The sequence below is a fragment of the Scyliorhinus torazame genome, chromosome 13 (assembly GCF_047496885.1).
Source record: "Scyliorhinus torazame isolate Kashiwa2021f chromosome 13, sScyTor2.1, whole genome shotgun sequence".
Taxonomy (NCBI): Eukaryota; Metazoa; Chordata; class Chondrichthyes; order Carcharhiniformes; family Scyliorhinidae; genus Scyliorhinus; species Scyliorhinus torazame.
In genome coordinates, this window is record NC_092719.1 from 209,620,117 (window position 1) to 209,645,663 (window position 25,547).

General features: G+C 46.6%; 34 non-coding genes across 34 annotated transcripts; all 34 read left to right on the plus strand.

The window, feature by feature from the left end:
• Positions 1-587: 587 nt before the first annotated feature.
• trnaf-gaa (transfer RNA phenylalanine (anticodon GAA)) lies at positions 588-660 on the plus strand. The gene has a single exon. It is a non-coding gene; the product is annotated as a tRNA-Phe (tRNA).
• Positions 661-1,303: 643 nt separating this feature from the next.
• Positions 1,304-1,376, plus strand: trnaf-gaa (transfer RNA phenylalanine (anticodon GAA)). Its single transcript has one exon. It is a non-coding gene; the product is annotated as a tRNA-Phe (tRNA).
• Positions 1,377-2,019: 643 nt separating this feature from the next.
• On the plus strand, positions 2,020-2,092 carry trnaf-gaa (transfer RNA phenylalanine (anticodon GAA)). The gene has a single exon. It is a non-coding gene; the product is annotated as a tRNA-Phe (tRNA).
• Positions 2,093-2,735: 643 nt separating this feature from the next.
• On the plus strand, positions 2,736-2,808 carry trnaf-gaa (transfer RNA phenylalanine (anticodon GAA)). Its single transcript has one exon. It is a non-coding gene; the product is annotated as a tRNA-Phe (tRNA).
• Positions 2,809-3,451: 643 nt separating this feature from the next.
• On the plus strand, positions 3,452-3,524 carry trnaf-gaa (transfer RNA phenylalanine (anticodon GAA)). The gene has a single exon. It is a non-coding gene; the product is annotated as a tRNA-Phe (tRNA).
• A 661-nt stretch (positions 3,525-4,185) lies between these two features.
• trnaf-gaa (transfer RNA phenylalanine (anticodon GAA)) lies at positions 4,186-4,258 on the plus strand. Its single transcript has one exon. It is a non-coding gene; the product is annotated as a tRNA-Phe (tRNA).
• Positions 4,259-4,920: 662 nt separating this feature from the next.
• trnaf-gaa (transfer RNA phenylalanine (anticodon GAA)) lies at positions 4,921-4,993 on the plus strand. Its single transcript has one exon. It is a non-coding gene; the product is annotated as a tRNA-Phe (tRNA).
• Positions 4,994-5,654: 661 nt separating this feature from the next.
• trnaf-gaa (transfer RNA phenylalanine (anticodon GAA)) lies at positions 5,655-5,727 on the plus strand. The gene has a single exon. It is a non-coding gene; the product is annotated as a tRNA-Phe (tRNA).
• Positions 5,728-7,077: 1,350 nt separating this feature from the next.
• Positions 7,078-7,150, plus strand: trnaf-gaa (transfer RNA phenylalanine (anticodon GAA)). The gene has a single exon. It is a non-coding gene; the product is annotated as a tRNA-Phe (tRNA).
• Positions 7,151-7,793: 643 nt separating this feature from the next.
• On the plus strand, positions 7,794-7,866 carry trnaf-gaa (transfer RNA phenylalanine (anticodon GAA)). The gene has a single exon. It is a non-coding gene; the product is annotated as a tRNA-Phe (tRNA).
• A 661-nt stretch (positions 7,867-8,527) lies between these two features.
• Positions 8,528-8,600, plus strand: trnaf-gaa (transfer RNA phenylalanine (anticodon GAA)). The gene has a single exon. It is a non-coding gene; the product is annotated as a tRNA-Phe (tRNA).
• Positions 8,601-9,255: 655 nt separating this feature from the next.
• trnaf-gaa (transfer RNA phenylalanine (anticodon GAA)) lies at positions 9,256-9,328 on the plus strand. The gene has a single exon. It is a non-coding gene; the product is annotated as a tRNA-Phe (tRNA).
• Positions 9,329-9,989: 661 nt separating this feature from the next.
• On the plus strand, positions 9,990-10,062 carry trnaf-gaa (transfer RNA phenylalanine (anticodon GAA)). Its single transcript has one exon. It is a non-coding gene; the product is annotated as a tRNA-Phe (tRNA).
• Positions 10,063-10,724: 662 nt separating this feature from the next.
• trnaf-gaa (transfer RNA phenylalanine (anticodon GAA)) lies at positions 10,725-10,797 on the plus strand. Its single transcript has one exon. It is a non-coding gene; the product is annotated as a tRNA-Phe (tRNA).
• Positions 10,798-11,458: 661 nt separating this feature from the next.
• Positions 11,459-11,531, plus strand: trnaf-gaa (transfer RNA phenylalanine (anticodon GAA)). Its single transcript has one exon. It is a non-coding gene; the product is annotated as a tRNA-Phe (tRNA).
• Positions 11,532-12,186: 655 nt separating this feature from the next.
• On the plus strand, positions 12,187-12,259 carry trnaf-gaa (transfer RNA phenylalanine (anticodon GAA)). Its single transcript has one exon. It is a non-coding gene; the product is annotated as a tRNA-Phe (tRNA).
• A 661-nt stretch (positions 12,260-12,920) lies between these two features.
• On the plus strand, positions 12,921-12,993 carry trnaf-gaa (transfer RNA phenylalanine (anticodon GAA)). Its single transcript has one exon. It is a non-coding gene; the product is annotated as a tRNA-Phe (tRNA).
• Positions 12,994-13,636: 643 nt separating this feature from the next.
• On the plus strand, positions 13,637-13,709 carry trnaf-gaa (transfer RNA phenylalanine (anticodon GAA)). The gene has a single exon. It is a non-coding gene; the product is annotated as a tRNA-Phe (tRNA).
• Positions 13,710-14,352: 643 nt separating this feature from the next.
• trnaf-gaa (transfer RNA phenylalanine (anticodon GAA)) lies at positions 14,353-14,425 on the plus strand. The gene has a single exon. It is a non-coding gene; the product is annotated as a tRNA-Phe (tRNA).
• Positions 14,426-15,068: 643 nt separating this feature from the next.
• Positions 15,069-15,141, plus strand: trnaf-gaa (transfer RNA phenylalanine (anticodon GAA)). The gene has a single exon. It is a non-coding gene; the product is annotated as a tRNA-Phe (tRNA).
• Positions 15,142-15,784: 643 nt separating this feature from the next.
• Positions 15,785-15,857, plus strand: trnaf-gaa (transfer RNA phenylalanine (anticodon GAA)). The gene has a single exon. It is a non-coding gene; the product is annotated as a tRNA-Phe (tRNA).
• Positions 15,858-16,500: 643 nt separating this feature from the next.
• On the plus strand, positions 16,501-16,573 carry trnaf-gaa (transfer RNA phenylalanine (anticodon GAA)). The gene has a single exon. It is a non-coding gene; the product is annotated as a tRNA-Phe (tRNA).
• Positions 16,574-17,216: 643 nt separating this feature from the next.
• On the plus strand, positions 17,217-17,289 carry trnaf-gaa (transfer RNA phenylalanine (anticodon GAA)). Its single transcript has one exon. It is a non-coding gene; the product is annotated as a tRNA-Phe (tRNA).
• A 643-nt stretch (positions 17,290-17,932) lies between these two features.
• trnaf-gaa (transfer RNA phenylalanine (anticodon GAA)) lies at positions 17,933-18,005 on the plus strand. The gene has a single exon. It is a non-coding gene; the product is annotated as a tRNA-Phe (tRNA).
• Positions 18,006-18,648: 643 nt separating this feature from the next.
• trnaf-gaa (transfer RNA phenylalanine (anticodon GAA)) lies at positions 18,649-18,721 on the plus strand. The gene has a single exon. It is a non-coding gene; the product is annotated as a tRNA-Phe (tRNA).
• Positions 18,722-19,364: 643 nt separating this feature from the next.
• Positions 19,365-19,437, plus strand: trnaf-gaa (transfer RNA phenylalanine (anticodon GAA)). The gene has a single exon. It is a non-coding gene; the product is annotated as a tRNA-Phe (tRNA).
• A 643-nt stretch (positions 19,438-20,080) lies between these two features.
• On the plus strand, positions 20,081-20,153 carry trnaf-gaa (transfer RNA phenylalanine (anticodon GAA)). Its single transcript has one exon. It is a non-coding gene; the product is annotated as a tRNA-Phe (tRNA).
• Positions 20,154-20,796: 643 nt separating this feature from the next.
• On the plus strand, positions 20,797-20,869 carry trnaf-gaa (transfer RNA phenylalanine (anticodon GAA)). The gene has a single exon. It is a non-coding gene; the product is annotated as a tRNA-Phe (tRNA).
• Positions 20,870-21,512: 643 nt separating this feature from the next.
• Positions 21,513-21,585, plus strand: trnaf-gaa (transfer RNA phenylalanine (anticodon GAA)). Its single transcript has one exon. It is a non-coding gene; the product is annotated as a tRNA-Phe (tRNA).
• A 643-nt stretch (positions 21,586-22,228) lies between these two features.
• On the plus strand, positions 22,229-22,301 carry trnaf-gaa (transfer RNA phenylalanine (anticodon GAA)). The gene has a single exon. It is a non-coding gene; the product is annotated as a tRNA-Phe (tRNA).
• A 643-nt stretch (positions 22,302-22,944) lies between these two features.
• On the plus strand, positions 22,945-23,017 carry trnaf-gaa (transfer RNA phenylalanine (anticodon GAA)). Its single transcript has one exon. It is a non-coding gene; the product is annotated as a tRNA-Phe (tRNA).
• A 643-nt stretch (positions 23,018-23,660) lies between these two features.
• trnaf-gaa (transfer RNA phenylalanine (anticodon GAA)) lies at positions 23,661-23,733 on the plus strand. Its single transcript has one exon. It is a non-coding gene; the product is annotated as a tRNA-Phe (tRNA).
• Positions 23,734-24,376: 643 nt separating this feature from the next.
• Positions 24,377-24,449, plus strand: trnaf-gaa (transfer RNA phenylalanine (anticodon GAA)). Its single transcript has one exon. It is a non-coding gene; the product is annotated as a tRNA-Phe (tRNA).
• Positions 24,450-25,092: 643 nt separating this feature from the next.
• Positions 25,093-25,165, plus strand: trnaf-gaa (transfer RNA phenylalanine (anticodon GAA)). Its single transcript has one exon. It is a non-coding gene; the product is annotated as a tRNA-Phe (tRNA).
• Positions 25,166-25,547: the final 382 nt, after the last annotated feature.

Consider the following 25,547-nt stretch of genomic DNA (forward strand, 5'->3'; position numbering starts at 1 on the left):
ACATTCTCATCCTTTGACTTTCAGCATGCTTAAACCATTACTTGCCTTGCCTTCTTTTCCCTGCTCAGCGTTTCTACCAACTTCACTTCTCCTTTCCACTGCAACACCCGTCCTGCAACACCACCTCAACAATCAACTTACACAAAGTGCAACAATCCAAATACCCATCACAACTGCCAAGGAAAAAGAGTCCCATTCAACGTTTAGCTATGGGATTGTTGGTGCTTTGGGCAAGGCGGAAACCTGATCAAAGGCGATGGGAAGTGCACATTTGGGGGAGAATATTGGGCATGGATCTGGCATCAGACCAAAAGACATCGCAACACATTTAGGCCATGCAGTCCATGGAGTGTGCCCTGCCATTGAATGATGGTTGATATGTGTCTCATCCTCATTTTGCTGCCTTCTCCCCATAACGCTGATCCCTGATTAAGCAAGAAGATATCTATTTGTGGCTTAAAGACACCCAGTGATTTGTTTCCACAGCTTTGGCGACAATTGTTCAAGAGATTGACCACACTCTGGCTGAAGAAATTGCTCGTCATCTCAGTTTTCAACGATCGTCACTTCAATTAGGTTTTTCAGCAGCCGAAATAGCTCAGTTGGGAGAGCGTTAGACTGAAGATCTAAAGGTCCCTGGTTCAATCCTGGGTTTTGGCATTGCACCGGGTGCTACATTTCCTTGCTATCTGCCAAGTTGCCCAGCCTTTTGCCTCACATTCTCATCCTTTGACTTTCAGCATGCTTAAACCATTACTTGCCTTGCCGTCTTTTCCCTGCTCAGCGTTTCTACCAACTTCACTTCTCCTTTCCACTGTAACACCAGCCCTGCAACACCACCTCAACAATCAACTTACACAAAGTGCAACAATCCAAATACCCATCACAACTGCCAAGGAAAAAGAGTCCCATTCAACGTTTAGCTATGGGATTGTTGGTGCTTTGGGCAAGGCGGAAACCTGATCAAAGGCGATGGGAAGTGCACATTTGGGGGAGAATATTGGGCATGGATCTGGCATCAGACCAAAAGACATCGCAACACATTTAGGCCATGCAGTCCATGGAGTGTGCCCTGCCATTGAATGATGGTTGATATGTGTCTCATCCTCATTTTGCTGCCTTCTCCCCATAACGCTGATCCCTGATTAAGCAAGAAGATATCTATTTGTGGCTTAAAGACACCCAGTGATTTGTTTCCACAGCTTTGGCGACAATTGTTCAAGAGATTGACCACACTCTGGCTGAAGAAATTGCTCGTCATCTCAGTTTTGAACGATCGTCACTTCAATTGGGTTTTTCAGCAGCCGAAATAGCTCAGTTGGGGGAGCGTTAGACTGAAGATCTAAAGGTCCCTGGTTCAATCCCGGGTTTCGGCATTGCACAGGGTGCTACATTTCCTTGCTATCCGCCAAGTCGCCCAGCCTTTTGCCTCACATTCTCATCCCTTGACTTTCAGCACGCTTAAACCATTACTTGCCTTGCCTTCTTTTCCCTGCTCAGCGTTTCTACCAACTTCACTTCTCCTTTCCACTGCAACACCCGTCCTGCAACACCACCTCAACAATCAACTTACACAAAGTGCAACAATCCAAATACCCATCACAACTGCCAAGGAAAAAGAGTCCCATTCAACGTTTAGCTATGGGATTGTTGGTGCTTTGGGCAAGGCGGAAACCTGATCAAAGGCGATGGGAAGTGCACATTTGGGGGAGAATATTGGGCATGGATCTGGCATCAGACCAAAAGACATCGCAACACATTTAGGCCATGCAGTCCATGGAGTGTGCCCTGCCATTGAATGATGGTTGATATGTGTCTCATCCTCATTTTGCTGCCTTCTCCCCATAACGCTGATCCCTGATTAAGCAAGAAGATATCTATTTGTGGCTTAAAGACACCCAGTGATTTGTTTCCACAGCTTTGGCGACAATTGTTCAAGAGATTGACCACACTCTGGCTGAAGAAATTGCTCGTCATCTCAGTTTTCAACGATCGTCACTTCAATTGGGTTTTTCAGCAGCCGAAATAGCTCAGTTGGGAGAGCGTTAGACTGAAGATCTAAAGGTCCCTGGTTCAATCCTGGGTTTTGGCATTGCACCGGGTGCTACATTTCCTTGCTATCTGCCAAGTTGCCCAGCCTTTTGCCTCACATTCTCATCCTTTGACTTTCAGCATGCTTAAACCATTACTTGCCTTGCCGTCTTTTCCCTGCTCAGCGTTTCTACCAACTTCACTTCTCCTTTCCACTGTAACACCAGCCCTGCAACACCACCTCAACAATCAACTTACACAAAGTGCAACAATCCAAATACCCATCACAACTGCCAAGGAAAAAGAGTCCCATTCAACGTTTAGCTATGGGATTGTTGGTGCTTTGGGCAAGGCGGAAACCTGATCAAAGGCGATGGGAAGTGCACATTTGGGGGAGAATATTGGGCATGGATCTGGCATCAGACCAAAAGACATCGCAACACATTTAGGCCATGCAGTCCATGGAGTGTGCCCTGCCATTGAATGATGGTTGATATGTGTCTCATCCTCATTTTGCTGCCTTCTCCCCATAACGCTGATCCCTGATTAAGCAAGAAGATATCTATTTGTGGCTTAAAGACACCCAGTGATTTGTTTCCACAGCTTTGGCGACAATTGTTCAAGAGATTGACCACACTCTGGCTGAAGAAATTGCTCGTCATCTCAGTTTTGAACGATCGTCACTTCAATTGGGTTTTTCAGCAGCCGAAATAGCTCAGTTGGGGGAGCGTTAGACTGAAGATCTAAAGGTCCCTGGTTCAATCCCGGGTTTCGGCATTGCACAGGGTGCTACATTTCCTTGCTATCTGCCAAGTCGCCCAGCCTTTTGCCTCACATTCTCATCCCTTGACTTTCAGCACGCTTAAACCATTACTTGCCTTGCCTTCTTTTCCCTGCTCAGCGTTTCTACCAACTTCACTTCTCCTTTCCACTGTAACACCAGCCCTGCAACACCACCTCAACAATCAACTTACACAAAGTGCAACAATCCAAATACCCATCACAACTGCCAAGGAAAAAGAGTCCCATTCAACGTTTAGCTATGGGATTGTTGGTGCTTTGGGCAAGGCGGAAACCTGATCAAAGGCGATGGGAAGTGCACATTTGGGGGAGAATATTGGGCATGGATCTGGCATCAGACCAAAAGACATCGCAACACATTTAGGCCATGCAGTCCATGGAGTGTGCCCTGCCATTGAATGATGGTTGATATGTGTCTCATCCTCATTTTGCTGCCTTCTCCCCATAACGCTGATCCCTGATTAAGCAAGAAGATATCTATTTGTGGCTTAAAGACACCCAGTGATTTGTTTCCACAGCTTTGGCGACAATTGTTCAAGAGATTGACCACACTCTGGCTGAAGAAATTGCTCGTCATCTCAGTTTTGAACGATCGTCACTTCAATTGGGTTTTTCAGCAGCCGAAATAGCTCAGTTGGGAGAGCGTTAGACTGAAGATCTAAAGGTCCCTGGTTCAATCCCGGGTTTCGGCATTGCACCGGGTGCTACATTTCCTTGCTATCTGCCAAGTTGCCCAGCCTTTTGCCTCACATTCTCATCCTTTGACTTTCAGCATGCTTAAACCATTACTTGCCTTGCCTTCTTTTCCCTGCTCAGCGTTTCTACCAACTTCACTTCTCCTTTCCACTGCAACACCCGTCCGGCAACACCACCTCAACAATCAACTTACACAAAGTGCAACAATCCAAATACCCATCACAACTGCCAAGGAAAAAGAGTCCCATTCAACGTTTAGCTATGGGATTGTTGGTGCTTTGGGCAAGGCGGAAACCTGATCGTAGGCGGTGGGAAGTGCACATTTGGGGAGAATATTGGGCATGGATCTGGCATCAGACCAAAAGACATCGCAACACCCGTCCTGCAACACCACCTCAGGAGGCCATCCAGTCCATGGAGTGTGCTCTGCCATTGAATGATGGCTGATATGTGTCTCATCCTCATTTTGCTGCCTTCTCCCCATAACGCTGATCCCTGATTAAGCAAGAAGATATCTATTTGTGGCTTAAAGACACCCAGTGATTTGTTTCCACAGCTTTGGCGACAGTTGTTCAAGAGATTGACCACACTCTGGCTGAAGAAATTGCTCGTCATCTCAGTTTTCAACGATCGTCACTTCAATTAGGTTTTTCAGCAGCCGAAATAGCTCAGTTGGGAGAGCGTTAGACTGAAGATCTAAAGGTCCCTGGTTCAATCCTGGGTTTTGGCATTGCACTGGGTGCTACATTTCCTTGCTATCTGCCAAGTTGCCCAGCCTTTTGCCTCACATTCTCATCCTTTGTCTTTCAGCATGCTTAAACCATTACTTGCCTTGCCTTCTTTTCCCTGCTCAGCGTTTCTACCAACTTCACTTCTCCTTTCCACTGTAACACCAGCCCTGCAACACCACCTCAACAATCAACTTACACAAAGTGCAACAATCCAAATACCCATCACAACTGCCAAGGAAAAAGAGTCCCATTCAACGTTTAGCTATGGGATTGTTGGTGCTTTGGGCAAGGCGGAAACCTGATCAAAGGCGATGGGAAGTGCACATTTGGGGGAGAATATTGGGCATGGATCTGGCATCAGACCAAAAGACATCGCAACACCCGTCCTGCAACACCACCTCAGGAGGCCATGCAGTCCATGGAGTGTGCCCTGCCATTGAATGATGGTTGATATGTGTCTCATCCTCATTTTGCTGCCTTCTCCCCATAACGCTGATCCCTGATTAAGCAAGAAGATATCTATTTGTGGCTTAAAGACACCCAGTGATTTGTTTCCACAGCTTTGGCGACAATTGTTCAAGAGATTGACCACACTCTGGCTGAAGAAATTGCTCGTCATCTCAGTTTTCAACGATCGTCACTTCAATTGGGTTTTTCAGCAGCCGAAATAGCTCAGTTGGGAGAGCGTTAGACTGAAAATCTAAAGGTCCTTGGTTCAATCCCGGGTTTCGGCATTGCACAGGGTGCTACATTTCCTTGCTATCTGCCAAGTCGCCCAGCCTTTTGCCTCACATTCTCATCCCTTGACTTTCAGCACGCTTAAACCATTACTTGCCTTGCCTTCTTTTCCCTGCTCAGCGTTTCTACCAACTTCACTTCTCCTTTCCACTGCAACACCCGTCCGGCAACACCACCTCAACAATCAACTTACACAAAGTGCAACAATCCAAATACCCATCACAACTGCCAAGGAAAAAGAGTCCCATTCAACGTTTAGCTATGGGATTGTTGGTGCTTTGGGCAAGGCGGAAACCTGATCGTAGGCGGTGGGAAGTGCACATTTGGGGAGAATATTGGGCATGGATCTGGCATCAGACCAAAAGACATCGCAACACCCGTCCTGCAACACCACCTCAGGAGGCCATCCAGTCCATGGAGTGTGCTCTGCCATTGAATGATGGCTGATATGTGTCTCATCCTCATTTTGCTGCCTTCTCCCCATAACGCTGATCCCTGATTAAGCAAGAAGATATCTATTTGTGGCTTAAAGACACCCAGTGATTTGTTTCCACAGCTTTGGCGACAGTTGTTCAAGAGATTGACCACACTCTGGCTGAAGAAATTGCTCGTCATCTCAGTTTTCAACAATCGTCACTTCAATTGGGTTTTTCAGCAGCCGAAATAGCTCAGTTGGGAGAGCGTTAGACTGAAGATCTAAAGGTCCCTGGTTCAATCCCGGGTTTCGGCATTGCACCGGGTGCTACATTTCCTTGCTATTTGCTCAGCCTTTTGCCTCACATTCTCATCCTTTGACTTTCAGCATGCTTAAACCATTACTTGCCTTGCCTTCTTTTCCCTGCTCAGCGTTTCTACCAACTTCACTTCTCCTTTCCACTGTAACACCAGCCCTGCAACACCACCTCAACAATCAACTTACACAAAGTGCAACAATCCAAATACCCATCACAACTGCCAAGGAAAAAGAGTCCCATTCAACGTTTAGCTATGGGATTGTTGGTGCTTTGGGCAAGGCGGAAACCTGATCAAAGGCGATGGGAAGTGCACATTTGGGGGAGAATATTGGGCATGGATCTGGCATCAGACCAAAAGACATCGCAACACATTTAGGCCATGCAGTCCATGGAGTGTGCCCTCCATTGAATGATGGTTGATATGTGTCTCATCCTCATTTTGCTGCCTTCTCCCCATAACGCTGATCCCTGATTAAGCAAGAAGATATCTATTTGTGGCTTAAACACACCCAGTGATTTGTTTCCACAGCTTTGGCGACAATTGTTCAAGAGATTGACCACACTCTGGCTGAAGAAATTGCTCGTCATCTCAGTTTTGAACGATCGTCACTTCAATTGGGTTTTTCAGCAGCTGAAATAGCTCAGTTGGGAGAGCGTTAGACTGAAGATCTAAAGGTAAATGGTTCAATCTCTGGTTTCGGCATTGCACCGGGTGCTACATTTCCTTGCTATCTGCAAAGTTGCCCAGCCTTTTGCCTCACATTCTCATCCTTTGACTTTCAGCATGCTTAAACCATTACTTGCCTTGCCTTCTTTTCCCTGCTCAGCGTTTCTACCAACTTCACTTCTCCTTTCCACTGTAACACCAGCCCTGCAACACCACCTCAACAATCAACTTACACAAAGTGCAACAATCCAAATACCCATCACAACTGCCAAGGAAAAAGAGTCCCATTCAACGTTTAGCTATGGGATTGTTGGTGCTTTGGGCAAGGCGGAAACCTGATCAAAGGCGATGGGAAGTGCACATTTGGGGGAGAATATTGGGCATGGATCTGGCATCAGACCAAAAGACATCGCAACACATTTCGGCCATGCAGTCCATGGAGTGTGCCCTGCCATTGAATGATGGTTGATATGTGTCTCATCCTCATTTTGCTGCCTTCTCCCCATAACGCTGATCCCTGATTAGGCAAGAAGATATCTATTTGTGGCTTAAAGACACCCAGTGATTTGTTTCCACAGCTTTGGCGACAATTGTTCAAGAGATTGACCACACTCTGGCTGAAGAAATTGCTCGTCATCTCAGTTTTCAACAATCGTCACTTCAATTAGGTTTTGCAGCAGCCGAAATAGCTCAGTTGGGCGAGCGTTAGACTGAAGATCTAAAGGTCCCTGGTTCAATCCCGAGTTTTGGCATTGCACAGGGTGCTACATTTCCTTGCTATCTGCCAAGTTGCCCAGCCTTTTGCCTCACATTCTCATCCTTTGACTTTCAGCATGCTTAAACCATTACTTGCCTTGCCTTCTTTTCCCTGCTCAGCGTTTCTACCAACTTCACTTCTCCTTTCCACTGTAACACCAGCCCTGCAACACCACCTCAACAATCAACTTACACAAAGTGCAACAATCCAAATACCCATCACAACTGCCAAGGAAAAAGAGTCCCATTCAACGTTTAGCTATGGGATTGTTGGTGCTTTGGGCAAGGCGGAAACCTGATCAAAGGCGATGGGAAGTGCACATTTGGGGGAGAATATTGGGCATGGATCTGGCATCAGACCAAAAGACATCGCAACACATTTAGGCCATGCAGTCCATGGAGTGTGCCCTGCCATTGAATGATGGTTGATATGTGTCTCATCCTCATTTTGCTGCCTTCTCCCCATAACGCTGATCCCTGATTAAGCAAGAAGATATCTATTTGTGGCTTAAAGACACCCAGTGATTTGTTTCCACAGCTTTGGCGACAATTGTTCAAGAGATTGACCACACTCTGGCTGAAGAAATTGCTCGTCATCTCAGTTTTGAACGATCGTCACTTCAATTGGGTTTTTCAGCAGCCGAAATAGCTCAGTTGGGAGAGCGTTAGACTGAAGATCTAAAGGTCCCTGGTTCAATCCCGGGTTTCGGCATTGCACCGGGTGCTACATTTCCTTGCTATCTGCCAAGTTGCCCAGCCTTTTGCCTCACATTCTCATCCTTTGACTTTCAGCATGCTTAAACCATTACTTGCCTTGCCTTCTTTTCCCTGCTCAGCGTTTCTACCAACTTCACTTCTCCTTTCCACTGCAACACCCGTCCGGCAACACCACCTCAACAATCAACTTACACAAAGTGCAACAATCCAAATACCCATCACAACTGCCAAGGAAAAAGAGTCCCATTCAACGTTTAGCTATGGGATTGTTGGTGCTTTGGGCAAGGCGGAAACCTGATCGTAGGCGGTGGGAAGTGCACATTTGGGGAGAATATTGGGCATGGATCTGGCATCAGACCAAAAGACATCGCAACACCCGTCCTGCAACACCACCTCAGGAGGCCATCCAGTCCATGGAGTGTGCTCTGCCATTGAATGATGGCTGATATGTGTCTCATCCTCATTTTGCTGCCTTCTCCCCATAACGCTGATCCCTGATTAAGCAAGAAGATATCTATTTGTGGCTTAAAGACACCCAGTGATTTGTTTCCACAGCTTTGGCGACAGTTGTTCAAGAGATTGACCACACTCTGGCTGAAGAAATTGCTCGTCATCTCAGTTTTCAACGATCGTCACTTCAATTAGGTTTTTCAGCAGCCGAAATAGCTCAGTTGGGAGAGCGTTAGACTGAAGATCTAAAGGTCCCTGGTTCAATCCTGGGTTTTGGCATTGCACTGGGTGCTACATTTCCTTGCTATCTGCCAAGTTGCCCAGCCTTTTGCCTCACATTCTCATCCTTTGACTTTCAGCATGCTTAAACCATTACTTGCCTTGCCTTCTTTTCCCTGCTCAGCGTTTCTACCAACTTCACTTCTCCTTTCCACTGTAACACCAGCCCTGCAACACCACCTCAACAATCAACTTACACAAAGTGCAACAATCCAAATACCCATCACAACTGCCAAGGAAAAAGAGTCCCATTCAACGTTTAGCTATGGGATTGTTGGTGCTTTGGGCAAGGCGGAAACCTGATCAAAGGCGATGGGAAGTGCACATTTGGGGGAGAATATTGGGCATGGATCTGGCATCAGACCAAAAGACATCGCAACACCCGTCCTGCAACACCACCTCAGGAGGCCATGCAGTCCATGGAGTGTGCCCTGCCATTGAATGATGGTTGATATGTGTCTCATCCTCATTTTGCTGCCTTCTCCCCATAACGCTGATTAAGCAAGAAGATATCTATTTGTGGCTTAAAGACACCCAGTGATTTGTTTCCACAGCTTTGGCGACAATTGTTCAAGAGATTGACCACACTCTGGCTGAAGAAATTGCTCGTCATCTCAGTTTTCAACGATCGTCACTTCAATTGGGTTTTTCAGCAGCCGAAATAGCTCAGTTGGGAGAGCGTTAGACTGAAAATCTAAAGGTCCCTGGTTCAATCCCGGGTTTCGGCACTGCACAGGGTGCTACATTTCCTTGCTATCTGCCAAGTCGCCCAGCCTTTTGCCTCACATTCTCATCCCTTGACTTTCAGCACGCTTAAACCATTACTTGCCTTGCCTTCTTTTCCCTGCTCAGCGTTTCTACCAACTTCACTTCTCCTTTCCACTGCAACACCCGTCCGGCAACACCACCTCAACAATCAACTTACACAAAGTGCAACAATCCAAATACCCATCACAACTGCCAAGGAAAAAGAGTCCCATTCAACGTTTAGCTATGGGATTGTTGGTGCTTTGGGCAAGGCGGAAACCTGATCGTAGGCGGTGGGAAGTGCACATTTGGGGAGAATATTGGGCATGGATCTGGCATCAGACCAAAAGACATCGCAACACCCGTCCTGCAACACCACCTCAGGAGGCCATCCAGTCCATGGAGTGTGCTCTGCCATTGAATGATGGCTGATATGTGTCTCATCCTCATTTTGCTGCCTTCTCCCCATAACGCTGATCCCTGATTAAGCAAGAAGATATCTATTTGTGGCTTAAAGACACCCAGTGATTTGTTTCCACAGCTTTGGCGACAGTTGTTCAAGAGATTGACCACACTCTGGCTGAAGAAATTGCTCGTCATCTCAGTTTTCAACGATCGTCACTTCAATTAGGTTTTTCAGCAGCCGAAATAGCTCAGTTGGGAGAGCGTTAGACTGAAGATCTAAAGGTCCCTGGTTCAATCCTGGGTTTTGGCATTGCACTGGGTGCTACATTTCCTTGCTATCTGCCAAGTTGCCCAGCCTTTTGCCTCACATTCTCATCCTTTGACTTTCAGCATGCTTAAACCATTACTTGCCTTGCCTTCTTTTCCCTGCTCAGCGTTTCTACCAACTTCACTACTCCTTTCCACTGTAACACCAGCCCTGCAACACCACCTCAACAATCAACTTACACAAAGTGCAACAATCCAAATACCCATCACAACTGCCAAGGAAAAAGAGTCCCATTCAACGTTTAGCTATGGGATTGTTGGTGCTTTGGGCAAGGCGGAAACCTGATCAAAGGCGATGGGAAGTGCACATTTGGGGGAGAATATTGGGCATGGATCTGGCATCAGACCAAAAGACATCGCAACACCCGTCCTGCAACACCACCTCAGGAGGCCATCCAGTCCATGGAGTGTGCTCTGCCATTGAATGATGGCTGATATGTGTCTCATCCTCATTTTGCTGCCTTCTCCCCATAACGCTGATCCCTGATTAAGCAAGAAGATATCTATTTGTGGCTTAAAGACACCGAGTGATTTGTTTCCACAGCTTTGGCGACAATTGTTCAAGAGATTGACCACACTCTGGCTGAAGAAATTGCTCGTCATCTCAGTTTTGAACGATCGTCACTTCAATTGGGTTTTTCAGCAGCCGAAATAGCTCAGTTGGGAGAGCGTTAGACTGAAGATCTAAAGGTCCCTGGTTCAATCCCGGGTTTCGGCATTGCACCGGGTGCTACATTTCCTTGCTATCTGCCAAGTTGCCCAGCCTTTTGCCTCACATTCTCATCCTTTGACTTTCAGCATGCTTAAACCATTACTTGCCTTGCCTTCTTTTCCCTGCTCAGCGTTTCTACCAACTTCACTTCTCCTTTCCACTGCAACACCCGTCCGGCAACACCACCTCAACAATCAACTTACACAAAGTGCAACAATCCAAATACCCATCACAACTGCCAAGGAAAAAGAGTCCCATTCAACGTTTAGCTATGGGATTGTTGGTGCTTTGGGCAAGGCGGAAACCTGATCGTAGGCGGTGGGAAGTGCACATTTGGGGAGAATATTGGGCATGGATCTGGCATCAGACCAAAAGACATCGCAACACCCGTCCTGCAACACCACCTCAGGAGGCCATCCAGTCCATGGAGTGTGCTCTGCCATTGAATGATGGCTGATATGTGTCTCATCCTCATTTTGCTGCCTTCTCCCCATAACGCTGATCCCTGATTAAGCAAGAAGATATCTATTTGTGGCTTAAAGACACCCAGTGATTTGTTTCCACAGCTTTGGCGACAGTTGTTCAAGAGATTGACCACACTCTGGCTGAAGAAATTGCTCGTCATCTCAGTTTTCAACGATCGTCACTTCAATTAGGTTTTTCAGCAGCCGAAATAGCTCAGTTGGGAGAGCGTTAGACTGAAGATCTAAAGGTCCCTGGTTCAATCCTGGGTTTTGGCATTGCACTGGGTGCTACATTTCCTTGCTATCTGCCAAGTTGCCCAGCCTTTTGCCTCACATTCTCATCCTTTGACTTTCAGCATGCTTAAACCATTACTTGCCTTGCCTTCTTTTCCCTGCTCAGCGTTTCTACCAACTTCACTTCTCCTTTCCACTGTAACACCAGCCCTGCAACACCACCTCAACAATCAACTTACACAAAGTGCAACAATCCAAATACCCATCACAACTGCCAAGGAAAAAGAGTCCCATTCAACGTTTAGCTATGGGATTGTTGGTGCTTTGGGCAAGGCGGAAACCTGATCAAAGGCGATGGGAAGTGCACATTTGGGGGAGAATATTGGGCATGGATCTGGCATCAGACCAAAAGACATCGCAACACCCGTCCTGCAACACCACCTCAGGAGGCCATGCAGTCCATGGAGTGTGCCCTGCCATTGAATGATGGTTGATATGTGTCTCATCCTCATTTTGCTGCCTTCTCCCCATAACGCTGATTAAGCAAGAAGATATCTATTTGTGGCTTAAAGACACCCAGTGATTTGTTTCCACAGCTTTGGCGACAATTGTTCAAGAGATTGACCACACTCTGGCTGAAGAAATTGCTCGTCATCTCAGTTTTCAACGATCGTCACTTCAATTGGGTTTTTCAGCAGCCGAAATAGCTCAGTTGGGAGAGCGTTAGACTGAAAATCTAAAGGTCCCTGGTTCAATCCCGGGTTTCGGCACTGCACAGGGTGCTACATTTCCTTGCTATCTGCCAAGTCGCCCAGCCTTTTGCCTCACATTCTCATCCCTTGACTTTCAGCACGCTTAAACCATTACTTGCCTTGCCTTCTTTTCCCTGCTCAGCGTTTCTACCAACTTCACTTCTCCTTTCCACTGCAACACCCGTCCGGCAACACCACCTCAACAATCAACTTACACAAAGTGCAACAATCCAAATACCCATCACAACTGCCAAGGAAAAAGAGTCCCATTCAACGTTTAGCTATGGGATTGTTGGTGCTTTGGGCAAGGCGGAAACCTGATCGTAGGCGGTGGGAAGTGCACATTTGGGGAGAATATTGGGCATGGATCTGGCATCAGACCAAAAGACATCGCAACACCCGTCCTGCAACACCACCTCAGGAGGCCATCCAGTCCATGGAGTGTGCTCTGCCATTGAATGATGGCTGATATGTGTCTCATCCTCATTTTGCTGCCTTCTCCCCATAACGCTGATCCCTGATTAAGCAAGAAGATATCTATTTGTGGCTTAAAGACACCCAGTGATTTGTTTCCACAGCTTTGGCGACAGTTGTTCAAGAGATTGACCACACTCTGGCTGAAGAAATTGCTCGTCATCTCAGTTTTCAACGATCGTCACTTCAATTAGGTTTTTCAGCAGCCGAAATAGCTCAGTTGGGAGAGCGTTAGACTGAAGATCTAAAGGTCCCTGGTTCAATCCTGGGTTTTGGCATTGCACTGGGTGCTACATTTCCTTGCTATCTGCCAAGTTGCCCAGCCTTTTGCCTCACATTCTCATCCTTTGACTTTCAGCATGCTTAAACCATTACTTGCCTTGCCTTCTTTTCCCTGCTCAGCGTTTCTACCAACTTCACTTCTCCTTTCCACTGTAACACCAGCCCTGCAACACCACCTCAACAATCAACTTACACAAAGTGCAACAATCCAAATACCCATCACAACTGCCAAGGAAAAAGAGTCCCATTCAACGTTTAGCTATGGGATTGTTGGTGCTTTGGGCAAGGCGGAAACCTGATCAAAGGCGATGGGAAGTGCACATTTGGGGGAGAATATTGGGCATGGATCTGGCATCAGACCAAAAGACATCGCAACACATTTAGGCCATGCAGTCCATGGAGTGTGCCCTGCCATTGAATGATGGTTGATATGTGTCTCATCCTCATTTTGCTGCCTTCTCCCCATAACGCTGATCCCTGATTAAGCAAGAAGATATCTATTTGTGGCTTAAAGACACCCAGTGATTTGTTTCCACAGCTTTGGCGACAATTGTTCAAGAGATTGACCACACTCTGGCTGAAGAAATTGCTCGTCATCTCAGTTTTGAACGATCGTCACTTCAATTGGGTTTTTCAGCAGCCGAAATAGCTCAGTTGGGAGAGCGTTAGACTGAAGATCTAAAGGTCCCTGGTTCAATCCCGGGTTTCGGCATTGCACCGGGTGCTACATTTCCTTGCTATCTGCCAAGTTGCCCAGCCTTTTGCCTCACATTCTCATCCTTTGACTTTCAGCATGCTTAAACCATTACTTGCCTTGCCTTCTTTTCCCTGCTCAGCGTTTCTACCAACTTCACTTCTCCTTTCCACTGTAACACCAGCCCTGCAACACCACCTCAACAATCAACTTACACAAAGTGCAACAATCCAAATACCCATCACAACTGCCAAGGAAAAAGAGTCCCATTCAACGTTTAGCTATGGGATTGTTGGTGCTTTGGGCAAGGCGGAAACCTGATCAAAGGCGATGGGAAGTGCACATTTGGGGGAGAATATTGGGCATGGATCTGGCATCAGACCAAAAGACATCGCAACACATTTAGGCCATGCAGTCCATGGAGTGTGCCCTGCCATTGAATGATGGTTGATATGTGTCTCATCCTCATTTTGCTGCCTTCTCCCCATAACGCTGATCCCTGATTAAGCAAGAAGATATCTATTTGTGGCTTAAAGACACCCAGTGATTTGTTTCCACAGCTTTGGCGACAATTGTTCAAGAGATTGACCACACTCTGGCTGAAGAAATTGCTCGTCATCTCAGTTTTGAACGATCGTCACTTCAATTGGGTTTTTCAGCAGCCGAAATAGCTCAGTTGGGAGAGCGTTAGACTGAAGATCTAAAGGTCCCTGGTTCTATCCCGGGTTTCGGCATTGCACCGGGTGCTACATTTCCTTGCTATCTGCCAAGTTGCCCAGCCTTTTGCCTCACATTCTCATCCTTTGACTTTCAGCATGCTTAAACCATTACTTGCCTTGCCTTCTTTTCCCTGCTCAGCGTTTCTACCAACTTCACTTCTCCTTTCCACTGTAACACCAGCCCTGCAACACCACCTCAACAATCAACTTACACAAAGTGCAACAATCCAAATACCCATCACAACTGCCAAGGAAAAAGAGTCCCATTCAACGTTTAGCTATGGGATTGTTGGTGCTTTGGGCAAGGCGGAAACCTGATCAAAGGCGATGGGAAGTGCACATTTGGGGGAGAATATTGGGCATGGATCTGGCATCAGACCAAAAGACATCGCAACACATTTAGGCCATGCAGTCCATGGAGTGTGCCCTGCCATTGAATGATGGTTGATATGTGTCTCATCCTCATTTTGCTGCCTTCTCCCCATAACGCTGATCCCTGATTAAGCAAGAAGATATCTATTTGTGGCTTAAAGACACCCAGTGATTTGTTTCCACAGCTTTGGCGACAATTGTTCAAGAGATTGACCACACTCTGGCTGAAGAAATTGCTCGTCATCTCAGTTTTGAACGATCGTCACTTCAATTGGGTTTTTCAGCAGCCGAAATAGCTCAGTTGGGAGAGCGTTAGACTGAAGATCTAAAGGTCCCTGGTTCAATCCCGGGTTTCGGCATTGCACCGGGTGCTACATTTCCTTGCTATCTGCCAAGTTGCCCAGCCTTTTGCCTCACATTCTCATCCTTTGACTTTCAGCATGCTTAAACCATTACTTGCCTTGCCTTCTTTTCCCTGCTCAGCGTTTCTACCAACTTCACTTCTCCTTTCCACTGTAACACCAGCCCTGCAACACCACCTCAACAATCAACTTACACAAAGTGCAACAATCCAAATACCCATCACAACTGCCAAGGAAAAAGAGTCCCATTCAACGTTTAGCTATGGGATTGTTGGTGCTTTGGGCAAGGCGGAAACCTGATCAAAGGCGATGGGAAGTGCACATTTGGGGGAGAATATTGGGCATGGATCTGGCATCAGACCAAAAGACATCGCAACACATTTAGGCCATGCAGTCCATGGAGTGTGCCCTGCCATTGAATGATGGTTGATATGTGTCTCATCCTCATTTTGCTGCCTTCTCCCCATAACGCTGATCCCTGATTAAGCAAGAAGATATCTATTTGTGGCTTAAAGACACCCAGTGATTTGTTTCCACAGCTTTGGCGACAATTGTTCAAGAGATTGACCACACTCTGGCTGAAGAAATTGCTCGTCATCTCAGTTTTGAACGATCGTCACTTCAATTGGGTTTTTCAGCAGCCGAAATAGCTCAGTTGGGAGAGCGTTAGACTGAAGATCTAAAGGTCCCTGGTTCAATCCCGGGTTTCGGCATTGCACCGGGTGCTACATTTCCTTGCTATCTGCCAAGTTGCCCAGCCTTTTGCCTCACATTCTCATCCTTTGACTTTCAGCATGCTTAAACCATTACTTGCCTTGCCTTCTTTTCCCTGCTCAGCGTTTCTACCAACTTCACTTCTCCTTTCCACTGTAACACCAGCCCTGCAACACCACCTCAACAATCAACTTACACAAAGTGCAACAATCCAAATACCCATCACAACTGCCAAGGAAAAAGAGTCCCATTCAACGTTTAGCTATGGGATTGTTGGTGCTTTGGGCAAGGCGGAAACCTGATCAAAGGCGATGGGAAGTGCACATTTGGGGGAGAATATTGGGCATGGATCTGGCATCAGACCAAAAGACATCGCAACACATTTAGGCCATGCAGTCCATGGAGTGTGCCCTGCCATTGAATGATGGTTGATATGTGTCTCATCCTCATTTTGCTGCCTTCTCCCCATAACGCTGATCCCTGATTAAGCAAGAAGATATCTATTTGTGGCTTAAAGACACCCAGTGATTTGTTTCCACAGCTTTGGCGACAATTGTTCAAGAGATTGACCACACTCTGGCTGAAGAAATTGCTCGTCATCTCAGTTTTGAACGATCGTCACTTCAATTGGGTTTTTCAGCAGCCGAAATAGCTCAGTTGGGAGAGCGTTAGACTGAAGATCTAAAGGTCCCTGGTTCAATCCCGGGTTTCGGCATTGCACCGGGTGCTACATTTCCTTGCTATCTGCCAAGTTGCCCAGCCTTTTGCCTCACATTCTCATCCTTTGACTTTCAGCATGCTTAAACCATTACTTGCCTTGCCTTCTTTTCCCTGCTCAGCGTTTCTACCAACTTCACTTCTCCTTTCCACTGTAACACCAGCCCTGCAACACCACCTCAACAATCAACTTACACAAAGTGCAACAATCCAAATACCCATCACAACTGCCAAGGAAAAAGAGTCCCATTCAACGTTTAGCTATGGGATTGTTGGTGCTTTGGGCAAGGCGGAAACCTGATCAAAGGCGATGGGAAGTGCACATTTGGGGGAGAATATTGGGCATGGATCTGGCATCAGACCAAAAGACATCGCAACACATTTAGGCCATGCAGTCCATGGAGTGTGCCCTGCCATTGAATGATGGTTGATATGTGTCTCATCCTCATTTTGCTGCCTTCTCCCCATAACGCTGATCCCTGATTAAGCAAGAAGATATCTATTTGTGGCTTAAAGACACCCAGTGATTTGTTTCCACAGCTTTGGCGACAATTGTTCAAGAGATTGACCACACTCTGGCTGAAGAAATTGCTCGTCATCTCAGTTTTGAACGATCGTCACTTCAATTGGGTTTTTCAGCAGCCGAAATAGCTCAGTTGGGAGAGCGTTAGACTGAAAATCTAAAGGTCCCTGGTTCAATCCCGGGTTTCGGCATTGCACCGGGTGCTACATTTCCTTGCTATCTGCCAAGTTGCCCAGCCTTTTGCCTCACATTCTCATCCTTTGACTTTCAGCATGCTTAAACCATTACTTGCCTTGCCTTCTTTTCCCTGCTCAGCGTTTCTACCAACTTCACTTCTCCTTTCCACTGTAACACCAGCCCTGCAACACCACCTCAACAATCAACTTACACAAAGTGCAACAATCCAAATACCCATCACAACTGCCAAGGAAAAAGAGTCCCATTCAACGTTTAGCTATGGGATTGTTGGTGCTTTGGGCAAGGCGGAAACCTGATCAAAGGCGATGGGAAGTGCACATTTGGGGGAGAATATTGGGCATGGATCTGGCATCAGACCAAAAGACATCGCAACACATTTAGGCCATGCAGTCCATGGAGTGTGCCCTGCCATTGAATGATGGTTGATATGTGTCTCATCCTCATTTTGCTGCCTTCTCCCCATAACGCTGATCCCTGATTAAGCAAGAAGATATCTATTTGTGGCTTAAAGACACCCAGTGATTTGTTTCCACAGCTTTGGCGACAATTGTTCAAGAGATTGACCACACTCTGGCTGAAGAAATTGCTCGTCATCTCAGTTTTGAATGATCGTCACTTCAATTGGGTTTTTCAGCAGCCGAAATAGCTCAGTTGGGAGAGCGTTAGACTGAAGATCTAAAGGTCCCTGGTTCAATCCCGGGTTTCGGCATTGCACCGGGTGCTACATTTCCTTGCTATCTGCCAAGTTGCCCAGCCTTTTGCCTCACATTCTCATCCTTTGACTTTCAGCATGCTTAAACCATTACTTGCCTTGCCTTCTTTTCCCTGCTCAGCGTTTCTACCAACTTCACTTCTCCTTTCCACTGTAACACCAGCCCTGCAACACCACCTCAACAATCAACTTACACAAAGTGCAACAATCCAAATACCCATCACAACTGCCAAGGAAAAAGAGTCCCATTCAACGTTTAGCTATGGGATTGTTGGTGCTTTGGGCAAGGCGGAAACCTGATCAAAGGCGATGGGAAGTGCACATTTGGGGGAGAATATTGGGCATGGATCTGGCATCAGACCAAAAGACATCGCAACACATTTAGGCCATGCAGTCCATGGAGTGTGCCCTGCCATTGAATGATGGTTGATATGTGTCTCATCCTCATTTTGCTGCCTTCTCCCCATAACGCTGATCCCTGATTAAGCAAGAAGATATCTATTTGTGGCTTAAAGACACCCAGTGATTTGTTTCCACAGCTTTGGCGACAATTGTTCAAGAGATTGACCACACTCTGGCTGAAGAAATTGCTCGTCATCTCAGTTTTGAACGATCGTCACTTCAATTGGGTTTTTCAGCAGCCGAAATAGCTCAGTTGGGAGAGCGTTAGACTGAAGATCTAAAGGTCCCTGGTTCAATCCCGGGTTTCGGCATTGCACCGGGTGCTACATTTCCTTGCTATCTGCCAAGTTGCCCAGCCTTTTGCCTCACATTCTCATCCTTTGACTTTCAGCATGCTTAAACCATTACTTGCCTTGCCTTCTTTTCCCTGCTCAGCGTTTCTACCAACTTCACTTCTCCTTTCCACTGTAACACCAGCCCTGCAACACCACCTCAACAATCAACTTACACAAAGTGCAACAATCCAAATACCCATCACAACTGCCAAGGAAAAAGAGTCCCATTCAACGTTTAGCTATGGGATTGTTGGTGCTTTGGGCAAGGCGGAAACCTGATCAAAGGCGATGGGAAGTGCACATTTGGGGGAGAATATTGGGCATGGATCTGGCATCAGACCAAAAGACATCGCAACACATTTAGGCCATGCAGTCCATGGAGTGTGCCCTGCCATTGAATGATGGTTGATATGTGTCTCATCCTCATTTTGCTGCCTTCTCCCCATAACGCTGATCCCTGATTAAGCAAGAAGATATCTATTTGTGGCTTAAAGACACCCAGTGATTTGTTTCCACAGCTTTGGCGACAATTGTTCAAGAGATTGACCACACTCTGGCTGAAGAAATTGCTCGTCATCTCAGTTTTGAACGATCGTCACTTCAATTGGGTTTTTCAGCAGCCGAAATAGCTCAGTTGGGAGAGCGTTAGACTGAAGATCTAAAGGTCCCTGGTTCAATCCCGGGTTTCGGCATTGCACCGGGTGCTACATTTCCTTGCTATCTGCCAAGTTGCCCAGCCTTTTGCCTCACATTCTCATCCTTTGACTTTCAGCATGCTTAAACCATTACTTGCCTTGCCTTCTTTTCCCTGCTCAGCGTTTCTACCAACTTCACTTCTCCTTTCCACTGTAACACCAGCCCTGCAACACCACCTCAACAATCAACTTACACAAAGTGCAACAATCCAAATACCCATCACAACTGCCAAGGAAAAAGAGTCCCATTCAACGTTTAGCTATGGGATTGTTGGTGCTTTGGGCAAGGCGGAAACCTGATCAAAGGCGATGGGAAGTGCACATTTGGGGGAGAATATTGGGCATGGATCTGGCATCAGACCAAAAGACATCGCAACACATTTAGGCCATGCAGTCCATGGAGTGTGCCCTGCCATTGAATGATGGTTGATATGTGTCTCATCCTCATTTTGCTGCCTTCTCCCCATAACGCTGATCCCTGATTAAGCAAGAAGATATCTATTTGTGGCTTAAAGACACCCAGTGATTTGTTTCCACAGCTTTGGCGACAATTGTTCAAGAGATTGACCACACTCTGGCTGAAGAAATTGCTCGTCATCTCAGTTTTGAACGATCGTCACTTCAATTGGGTTTTTCAGCAGCCGAAATAGCTCAGTTGGGAGAGCGTTAGACTGAAGATCTAAAGGTCCCTGGTTCTATCCCGGGTTTCGGCATTGCACCGGGTGCTACATTTCCTTGCTATCTGCCAAGTTGCCCAGCCTTTTGCCTCACATTCTCATCCTTTGACTTTCAGCATGCTTAAACCATTACTTGCCTTGCCTTCTTTTCCCTGCTCAGCGTTTCTACCAACTTCACTTCTCCTTTCCACTGTAACACCAGCCCTGCAACACCACCTCAACAATCAACTTACACAAAGTGCAACAATCCAAATACCCATCACAACTGCCAAGGAAAAAGAGTCCCATTCAACGTTTAGCTATGGGATTGTTGGTGCTTTGGGCAAGGCGGAAACCTGATCAAAGGCGATGGGAAGTGCACATTTGGGGGAGAATATTGGGCATGGATCTGGCATCAGACCAAAAGACATCGCAACACATTTAGGCCATGCAGTCCATGGAGTGTGCCCTGCCATTGAATGATGGTTGATATGTGTCTCATCCTCATTTTGCTGCCTTCTCCCCATAACGCTGATCCCTGATTAAGCAAGAAGATATCTATTTGTGGCTTAAAGACACCCAGTGATTTGTTTCCACAGCTTTGGCGACAATTGTTCAAGAGATTGACCACACTCTGGCTGAAGAAATTGCTCGTCATCTCAGTTTTGAACGATCGTCACTTCAATTGGGTTTTTTAGCAGCCGAAATAGCTCAGTTGGGAGAGCGTTAGACTGAAGATCTAAAGGTCCCTGGTTCAATCCCGGGTTTCGGCATTGCACCGGGTGCTACATTTCCTTGCTATCTGCCAAGTTGCCCAGCCTTTTGCCTCACATTCTCATCCTTTGACTTTCAGCATGCTTAAACCATTACTTGCCTTGCCTTCTTTTCCCTGCTCAGCGTTTCTACCAACTTCACTTCTCCTTTCCACTGTAACACCAGCCCTGCAACACCACCTCAACAATCAACTTACACAAAGTGCAACAATCCAAATACCCATCACAACTGCCAAGGAAAAAGAGTCCCATTCAACGTTTAGCTATGGGATTGTTGGTGCTTTGGGCAAGGCGGAAACCTGATCAAAGGCGATGGGAAGTGCACATTTGGGGGAGAATATTGGGCATGGATCTGGCATCAGACCAAAAGACATCGCAACACATTTAGGCCATGCAGTCCATGGAGTGTGCCCTGCCATTGAATGATGGTTGATATGTGTCTCATCCTCATTTTGCTGCCTTCTCCCCATAACGCTGATCCCTGATTAAGCAAGAAGATATCTATTTGTGGCTTAAAGACACCCAGTGATTTGTTTCCACAGCTTTGGCGACAATTGTTCAAGAGATTGACCACACTCTGGCTGAAGAAATTGCTCGTCATCTCAGTTTTGAACGATCGTCACTTCAATTGGGTTTTTCAGCAGCCGAAATAGCTCAGTTGGGAGAGCGTTAGACTGAAGATCTAAAGGTCCCTGGTTCTATCCCGGGTTTCGGCATTGCACCGGGTGCTACATTTCCTTGCTATCTGCCAAGTTGCCCAGCCTTTTGCCTCACATTCTCATCCTTTGACTTTCAGCATGCTTAAACCATTACTTGCCTTGCCTTCTTTTCCCTGCTCAGCGTTTCTACCAACTTCACTTCTCCTTTCCACTGTAACACCAGCCCTGCAACACCACCTCAACAATCAACTTACACAAAGTGCAACAATCCAAATACCCATCACAACTGCCAAGGAAAAAGAGTCCCATTCAACGTTTAGCTATGGGATTGTTGGTGCTTTGGGCAAGGCGGAAACCTGATCAAAGGCGATGGGAAGTGCACATTTGGGGGAGAATATTGGGCATGGATCTGGCATCAGACCAAAAGACATCGCAACACATTTAGGCCATGCAGTCCATGGAGTGTGCCCTGCCATTGAATGATGGTTGATATGTGTCTCATCCTCATTTTGCTGCCTTCTCCCCATAACGCTGATCCCTGATTAAGCAAGAAGATATCTATTTGTGGCTTAAAGACACCCAGTGATTTGTTTCCACAGCTTTGGCGACAATTGTTCAAGAGATTGACCACACTCTGGCTGAAGAAATTGCTCGTCATCTCAGTTTTGAACGATCGTCACTTCAATTGGGTTTTTCAGCAGCCGAAATAGCTCAGTTGGGAGAGCGTTAGACTGAAGATCTAAAGGTCCCTGGTTCAATCCCGGGTTTCGGCATTGCACCGGGTGCTACATTTCCTTGCTATCTGCCAAGTTGCCCAGCCTTTTGCCTCACATTCTCATCCTTTGACTTTCAGCATGCTTAAACCATTACTTGCCTTGCCTTCTTTTCCCTGCTCAGCGTTTCTACCAACTTCACTTCTCCTTTCCACTGTAACACCAGCCCTGCAACACCACCTCAACAATCAACTTACACAAAGTGCAACAATCCAAATACCCATCACAACTGCCAAGGAAAAAGAGTCCCATTCAACGTTTAGCTATGGGATTGTTGGTGCTTTGGGCAAGGCGGAAACCTGATCAAAGGCGATGGGAAGTGCACATTTGGGGGAGAATATTGGGCATGGATCTGGCATCAGACCAAAAGACATCGCAACACATTTAGGCCATGCAGTCCATGGAGTGTGCCCTGCCATTGAATGATGGTTGATATGTGTCTCATCCTCATTTTGCTGCCTTCTCCCCATAACGCTGATCCCTGATTAAGCAAGAAGATATCTATTTGTGGCTTAAAGACACCCAGTGATTTGTTTCCACAGCTTTGGCGACAATTGTTCAAGAGATTGACCACACTCTGGCTGAAGAAATTGCTCGTCATCTCAGTTTTGAACGATCGTCACTTCAATTGGGTTTTTCAGCAGCCGAAATAGCTCAGTTGGGAGAGCGTTAGACTGAAGATCTAAAGGTCCCTGGTTCTATCCCGGGTTTCGGCATTGCACCGGGTGCTACATTTCCTTGCTATCTGCCAAGTTGCCCAGCCTTTTGCCTCACATTCTCATCCTTTGACTTTCAGCATGCTTAAACCATTACTTGCCTTGCCTTCTTTTCCCTGCTCAGCGTTTCTACCAACTTCACTTCTCCTTTCCACTGTAACACCAGCCCTGCAACACCACCTCAACAATCAACTTACACAAAGTGCAACAATCCAAATACCCATCACAACTGCCAAGGAAAAAGAGTCCCATTCAACGTTTAGCTATGGGATTGTTGGTGCTTTGGGCAAGGCGGAAACCTGATCAAAGGCGATGGGAAGTGCACATTTGGGGGAGAATATTGGGCATGGATCTGGCATCAGACCAAAAGACATCGCAACACATTTAGGCCATGCAGTCCATGGAGTGTGCCCTGCCATTGAATGATGGTTGATATGTGTCTCATCCTCATTTTGCTGCCTTCTCCCCATAACGCTGATCCCTGATTAAGCAAGAAGATATCTATTTGTGGCTTAAAGACACCCAGTGATTTGTTTCCACAGCTTTGGCGACAATTGTTCAAGAGATTGACCACACTCTGGCTGAAGAAATTGCTCGTCATCTCAGTTTTGAACGATCGTCACTTCAATTGGGTTTTTCAGCAGCCGAAATAGCTCAGTTGGGAGAGCGTTAGACTGAAGATCTAAAGGTCCCTGGTTCAATCCCGGGTTTCGGCATTGCACCGGGTGCTACATTTCCTTGCTATCTGCCAAGTTGCCCAGCCTTTTGCCTCACATTCTCATCCTTTGACTTTCAGCATGCTTAAACCATTACTTGCCTTGCCTTCTTTTCCCTGCTCAGCGTTTCTACCAACTTCACTTCTCCTTTCCACTGTAACACCAGCCCTGCAACACCACCTCAACAATCAACTTACACAAAGTGCAACAATCCAAATACCCATCACAACTGCCAAGGAAAAAGAGTCCCATTCAACGTTTAGCTATGGGATTGTTGGTGCTTTGGGCAAGGCGGAAACCTGATCAAAGGCGATGGGAAGTGCACATTTGGGGGAGAATATTGGGCATGGATCTGGCATCAGACCAAAAGACATCGCAACACATTTAGGCCATGCAGTCCATGGAGTGTGCCCTGCCATTGAATGATGGTTGATATGTGTCTCATCCTCATTTTGCTGCCTTCTCCCCATAACGCTGATCCCTGATTAAGCAAGAAGATATCTATTTGTGGCTTAAAGACACCCAGTGATTTGTTTCCACAGCTTTGGCGACAATTGTTCAAGAGATTGACCACACTCTGGCTGAAGAAATTGCTCGTCATCTCAGTTTTGAACGATCGTCACTTCAATTGGGTTTTTCAGCAGCCGAAATAGCTCAGTTGGGAGAGCGTTAGACTGAAGATCTAAAGGTCCCTGGTTCAATCCCGGGTTTCGGCATTGCACCGGGTGCTACATTTCCTTGCTATCTGCCAAGTTGCCCAGCCTTTTGCCTCACATTCTCATCCTTTGACTTTCAGCATGCTTAAACCATTACTTGCCTTGCCTTCTTTTCCCTGCTCAGCGTTTCTACCAACTTCACTTCTCCTTTCCACTGTAACACCAGCCCTGCAACACCACCTCAACAATCAACTTACACAAAGTGCAACAATCCAAATACCCATCACAACTGCCAAGGAAAAAGAGTCCCATTCAACGTTTAGCTATGGGATTGTTGGTGCTTTGGGCAAGGCGGAAACCTGATCAAAGGCGATGGGAAGTGCACATTTGGGGGAGAATATTGGGCATGGATCTGGCATCAGACCAAAAGACATCGCAACACATTTAGGCCATGCAGTCCATGGAGTGTGCCCTGCCATTGAATGATGGTTGATATGTGTCTCATCCTCATTTTGCTGCCTTCTCCCCATAACGCTGATCCCTGATTAAGCAAGAAGATATCTATTTGTGGCTTAAAGACACCCAGTGATTTGTTTCCACAGCTTTGGCGACAATTGTTCAAGAGATTGACCACACTCTGGCTGAAGAAATTGCTCGTCATCTCAGTTTTGAACGATCGTCACTTCAATTGGGTTTTTTAGCAGCCGAAATAGCTCAGTTGGGAGAGCGTTAGACTGAAGATCTAAAGGTCCCTGGTTCAATCCCGGGTTTCGGCATTGCACCGGGTGCTACATTTCCTTGCTATCTGCCAAGTTGCCCAGCCTTTTGCCTCACATTCTCATCCTTTGACTTTCAGCATGCTTAAACCATTACTTGCCTTGCCTTCTTTTCCCTGCTCAGCGTTTCTACCAACTTCACTTCTCCTTTCCACTGTAACACCAGCCCTGCAACACCACCTCAACAATCAACTTACACAAAGTGCAACAATCCAAATACCCATCACAACTGCCAAGGAAAAAGAGTCCCATTCAACGTTTAGCTATGGGATTGTTGGTGCTTTGGGCAAGGCGGAAACCTGATCAAAGGCGATGGGAAGTGCACATTTGGGGGAGAATATTGGGCATGGATCTGGCATCAGACCAAAAGACATCGCAACAC